This window comes from Anguilla rostrata, chromosome 6 (genome assembly GCF_018555375.3).
Source record: "Anguilla rostrata isolate EN2019 chromosome 6, ASM1855537v3, whole genome shotgun sequence".
Classification (NCBI taxonomy): Eukaryota; Metazoa; Chordata; class Actinopteri; order Anguilliformes; family Anguillidae; genus Anguilla; species Anguilla rostrata.
In genome coordinates this window covers 8,774,692-8,779,808 of record NC_057938.1, presented here as the reverse complement: position 1 = coordinate 8,779,808, position 5,117 = coordinate 8,774,692, and the positions used below count along the sequence as shown (strand labels likewise).

The 5,117-nt window shown below is 41.4% G+C and overlaps 1 long non-coding RNA gene across 1 annotated transcript; it reads left to right on the top strand.

Annotated features, from left to right (window-relative positions):
• The first annotated feature begins 421 nt into the window (after positions 1 to 421).
• LOC135256426 (uncharacterized) lies at positions 422 to 4,216 on the top strand. Its single transcript, XR_010330431.1, has 2 exons — positions 422 to 706; positions 3,353 to 4,216. It is a non-coding gene; the product is annotated as an uncharacterized LOC135256426 (long non-coding RNA).
• Positions 4,217 to 5,117: the final 901 nt, after the last annotated feature.

The following is a 5,117-nucleotide window of genomic DNA, read 5'->3' as shown; positions in this document are numbered from 1 at the left end:
TCATTGCTTTTTAATTATGCCCTAATTTCTTTTCAGTATTTCATGGTTATTATACATGTGCTTCTTTACAAAACACTTCTGGTGGCTTTACAAAATATAATAAAATCGGTTGCAAATTTTTTAATGAATCCCAAAAGTTCTATTTTCAAATTAAGTCAGTACGAACAAATCAGTGACATAATAAACTGAAGATTTCAATAACCTGTCGCAGTTACATTATTGTCAAGTGGCGGATAACAACCACTAATCTCTTAATCTGGTATTAATTAAAAATTAAAATGTACTTTTTCTTTTTCTCTGATGAAGAAAGCAGAAGGGTAAGTGTACTTTTGTGACTGGTGTATATTACTGAAGACCAGACAAAGAAAATTCCTGTGTAGCAGTCGGTCCACCGGGGAGGCGGATTGGTTAGGGGGGTCCGTTTATTTTGTGTTGGATGCAGGTGCGCTCTTTCTCTCCATGAGACAGACAACGGTGTTGCCCGGTACTGCCGCATCTCCCTCGCAGGGATGTCACACTCGCGTCTTGCATTTTGTGCCGAAACTCAGGAGCCAGCGGTCTCGGCGTAAGCCGAAATTAGACTTCGGCTGCATTCTCATGATGGAGGTGTGAGGCCGTCGGTCCGCCTGAGAAGCGGATTGGTCTCGGCTGCGCCGGCTGCTGGAGAGAGCACACGCACCTGGATTGCGTTAGCTAATCAGCCCAGGTTTTTAAAGGTGTCCTGCGCTCCACAGTTGGTGCCGAGACCGGGAGCTAACACCGAGAGCGCAGTTATTTTCGTTTCGTAATTTTATTTTAAGCACGAGAGAGAGAGAGAGAGAGAGAGGGGGAGAGAGAGAGAGCCATCCTCAGATGGGATGCTGGAGGAGCTGAACCTGGTCGATGAGGCAAATCGGCTACAGAACAGGCGAACTGAAAAGTTGCTGCTCTGTTACTTTCTTGTCTTATTTGAGCTTGTTTTAGTTAATTGTTTTTGGGCGGAACCCGTGAGGGGCAAGTGTTAAGTGGTCCGTTTATTTTATTTAATGTTTGTGTGGGTGCGCTCGTCATGCCACAGATAACGGTGCTCCCCGGCATTGTCGTATGTCTCTCCCCGGGGTGTCACGCTTGGCGTGTGACTGCTTGATAGTAATACAATTAATCGTTTAAGTTTTGAAAAGGATTTAAATTTGAAGATGTATGAGGTGGCACTGATTAAAGTAATGCATGTGATACTCCCTCCTGTTCTGTCCCCACCTTGTTTTAGAAATGTTTTCGCCTTAAATATTTTTCACACTTTCATCTCTATAAGGCACAATGGTACACAGCTGACTTGCATTCATAGCAACTTCAGTCAGCCCTGTGCTGCTGTAGATCATTATTTAGAGGCAGAAAAAACTGTTTGACAGTTGAGCAGGGGCCACAGAAAAGCACATCCCTGATGTGAAGCATAACAAGCCCTCAGAAGGGTGAAGCATCAACTCATTATGGAAACTTATGCCAGGCAGGCTCCCAGGAATCGTTCTTTCCATTGCACCGTAATGAGAATTCTTTTTGACTGTTCTAGACCACCAGTGAGTTCTGTGGTATCAGCATTGGCTTTGCTTATGCGTTAAATTGCTCAAGCCACAAGCTACAGTAATTCTCCCAAGGTTCCAATGTTGAATATTCAAACGAGTAATATCTGTGGTATTAATTTTGCCATAACTTTGAAATGCCTATTTACAAACTTATGTTTCTGTCTAAAAGTTTACTTTTATAGCTTTACCATATTTGATGCTGCAGGCCTGATATCAGTGAATGCCTGTTCTGTCACAGGTGTTAATTCTTTCCATGCTGTGTTCATCCCCTTTACCTTTATTAAATTTGACAGTACAGCAGTTTAATGCTGGTTCTGTTCACTCTGAACCACTCCCCCTCCACTGTTTCTTATCAGTTTAGCCCCACCCACTGTGTTCAATGGCACATTTTCAAGATGACAAAAATGTGATGTGGAAGGTGGATGTTTTATTAGTGGAGATTGCATATCATTAATAACACAAAACGATTTGCCTTTTTTATTTTTTTACTGCAAAATAACTGCATTGTAATAAACCTTTATTGAAATATGTATTTATTTATTGCTGTTTTTCACCTATTGCATGACTCAGCATTACTATAGTAAATCACAGAATCTTAATCCGTCACAGAATGTATTAAGCAACAAAGCCCCTTTTCCCTTTGATTTGTCATGCGTCATCTCTTTGATGGAAGTACTTGATGTCAGCTATTTTAACATGCTCACATCTTGTGCTTCTGAAGTAAGCACCAAAAATGTGACACTCAGAAATGTGGAGGTCGGTTGACTGAAAGTATAAATTATTAATCATAATTATCAGCATATTTAACTCGCATTATCAAAAAGCTTCTCGTTCCTGGCACTCTGAACCTGAAATCATCCATCTTGGAAAAAAAGAGCAGATATCAGAATTTGTATGCATTTTTTTGTAAAATTTACCACTCCACCTGTATGCCCATCACCATCAAAAATAGTAATTTGCAATCATATAGTCATTAATTAAACTGTAAAAAAAAATGAAATAAATCAAATCCAAGGTTTTGGAAACACTGCTCACGCACAAATTCTACTGAGATCATTCATGGCAGTTTGTGCCTTGAAATGATGAAACTGACTAAAAGCCTATGCTCCAGCATCTTTATCTTTATAAATGAACTCTCATTACTGTTTGCATGAAGGACATCCATTCAAATTGAAAAATAATGGTGCCCTGATATTTAAGATCAGATAATTTCCCTGCTTTTAATCCCATCTGTGATTAATAATCCAGTAAATGCCAGTGTTGATTGCTTTGTTTCAAGGGGAGACCACTGCCAATATTTACCATATCATTCAGATGCCTAAGATTACCAACGTACTGGCCACCAATGTATACCAAGTAACAATGCCTATATTAAAATGTGTACATAAATTAGAGCACATTCTCTAGGCCTGAATTGCAAATGATCTCGGGGTGTTAAAATATTAATTACTTTCTTATACTTCAAAGGGGCAGTAATGTGGGGTACACCGGAGGTGTACTTCTGCTGAAATGCATTTTATTTGGGATAGCGAAGCAGGGCCTAGGGTAATCATGCATGCGTGTGCTTTAACACATGCACTTCTTTCCAATGGTGTGGGGCTTTGACAGGACTCCAACAAGCCCAGGTGGGCAAAGGAGCCAGTGAAAACAAGCACGGTACACGCAAATTAGCACCTCCGATCTGGGACCGAGTCTACAGTACCTCCCTGTCCTATTTCCTCACAAAGGCTAGTACATACATTTATGAAGTGGGAATTATCATTTTAATCCTGCACCTTTACATTTCCCCACAGTCATTGGACCTGCTGGAGCATGGAGACCCTGCTCCACTGCTCTGGATTCACAAAGGATGAGGGCCATTCTTCCCCAGCCCTAGGGTTACTGAAGTACAGTATATCCTTCCGGAAGCTTCCAAAGTCTCAAGAGCCCAACAGACTTTGATCCCTATTCTGGAATTTGCTTTCTAAGCATAGTCCATGACACACATAGCCGGCTATTATGGGAACTCAGTTTCTCAGGCACTGTTAGATGGGCTGGCATACATGCACTTGTACAGTAATTCTGTCTATGTTCAGTTCCTTTCTGTCCTATTAAGGTTGATTTATTGATTGATTAATTGAGAGTCGGACAGGGAGAGCTGTCCACAGCAGCACTGGTTGCAAATTACAGAGTAAGTGACAATGTGCCACAACATGATGACTATTGAATCAGCAACAGCAGCAGGTACATCATATTGCCCTGAGAATAAATGATTATTCCCTGGCCTGTATTTGCATAGGTATTCAACACTGTACTTCCTTAGGGTTTCAAGACATTTGTCATAATTTTTAACTGTGGAGAATGCAGCCAGGGCAAACCAGAAGTCCTGATCAACAAACCTACATCATTCCCCAGTAAGCACATGAATGATGATGCCTTTCTGGAGGTGTGATTTTAATGGGTGCGCACTGGATGTTTGTAGCATGCTCCTAGGTCCCCGTCTACAGTTCATATCTCCTGTTTATGCTTTTGGCACCTTCAATAAGGGTGAGCAAGTGAACCGTGCACCCACCTACTTTCCAAATGACAGCTTGGGTAAAATTCTCTAGTGTACTCAGGTAAAATGGAATCTATAATTTAAATACCTGAACGACCACATAAACCCCTACCCCCCTGAACACCCCAACCACCCAAAACCATGATTACTACTAAACTTAAGTTCTTGCGGATCATTATTAGACCATTATTTTCAGAACCATTTTTGAAAAATCAATTCCTTGTATTCTAAATCTGTCTCCCTAGGGTGAACATTTGCTCAAAAAAACAAAATCTCTTTAAAAATAAAATCAAACCAGAAGGCCTTGCTGAAGCAGAGGTTATGAGTTGCGAGTACAATGTTGCTCTGGCATGCATGGGCTAAAAGAAAAAACATGCGCAAATTTGACGTGGGTCTTATTTCTGTCATGTAAAAAATACTTAACAGCCCAACCTACCAACCAGGCATGAGAGGCTTACATTAGCGTGCCATGTTCTCTGGGACAAGACACATTTCTCAATAAACTCAAAAAAAGAAGCTGCCACTGCAGATTAGCCAGACGAGCAAAGCAAGCCATGCTAAAGCGCAGCAGCATCCGCAACCGGAGAAGTGCGAGAGAGGATTTTCCGTGCCGTTTCTTCTCGACCGCTTTTACACTGACATCCCTTGCAACACAGCAACACTTTCAGCGACTGTCAACCCAAACACAGATTGATGTTTGCAGTGTTGCTATGCCACATTTTAGCTGCCCTGAGTGGTTCTCCCGCTAAGTCTTCAAATCCACCGAGCTTTCAGCAGTTTTCAGAGATGACCAGTTGCCTTGACTACACTGATTGCTCTACTCTAATGTCTGCCCACACCAAAGTTCAAAATATACAAAGGTTGTTTTTATTCTTGGGCTTGGCTACTGAGAAGAATGATTCTCAGAACGGAATCACTTTTCCTGGCAATGATTCCATCTCTAAATTATGTACTGTCCACCTATGAATTGAGAGGCTTTCATACCCCTTCCATTAACTCAGATTAATGCCCAGATGTTGAGG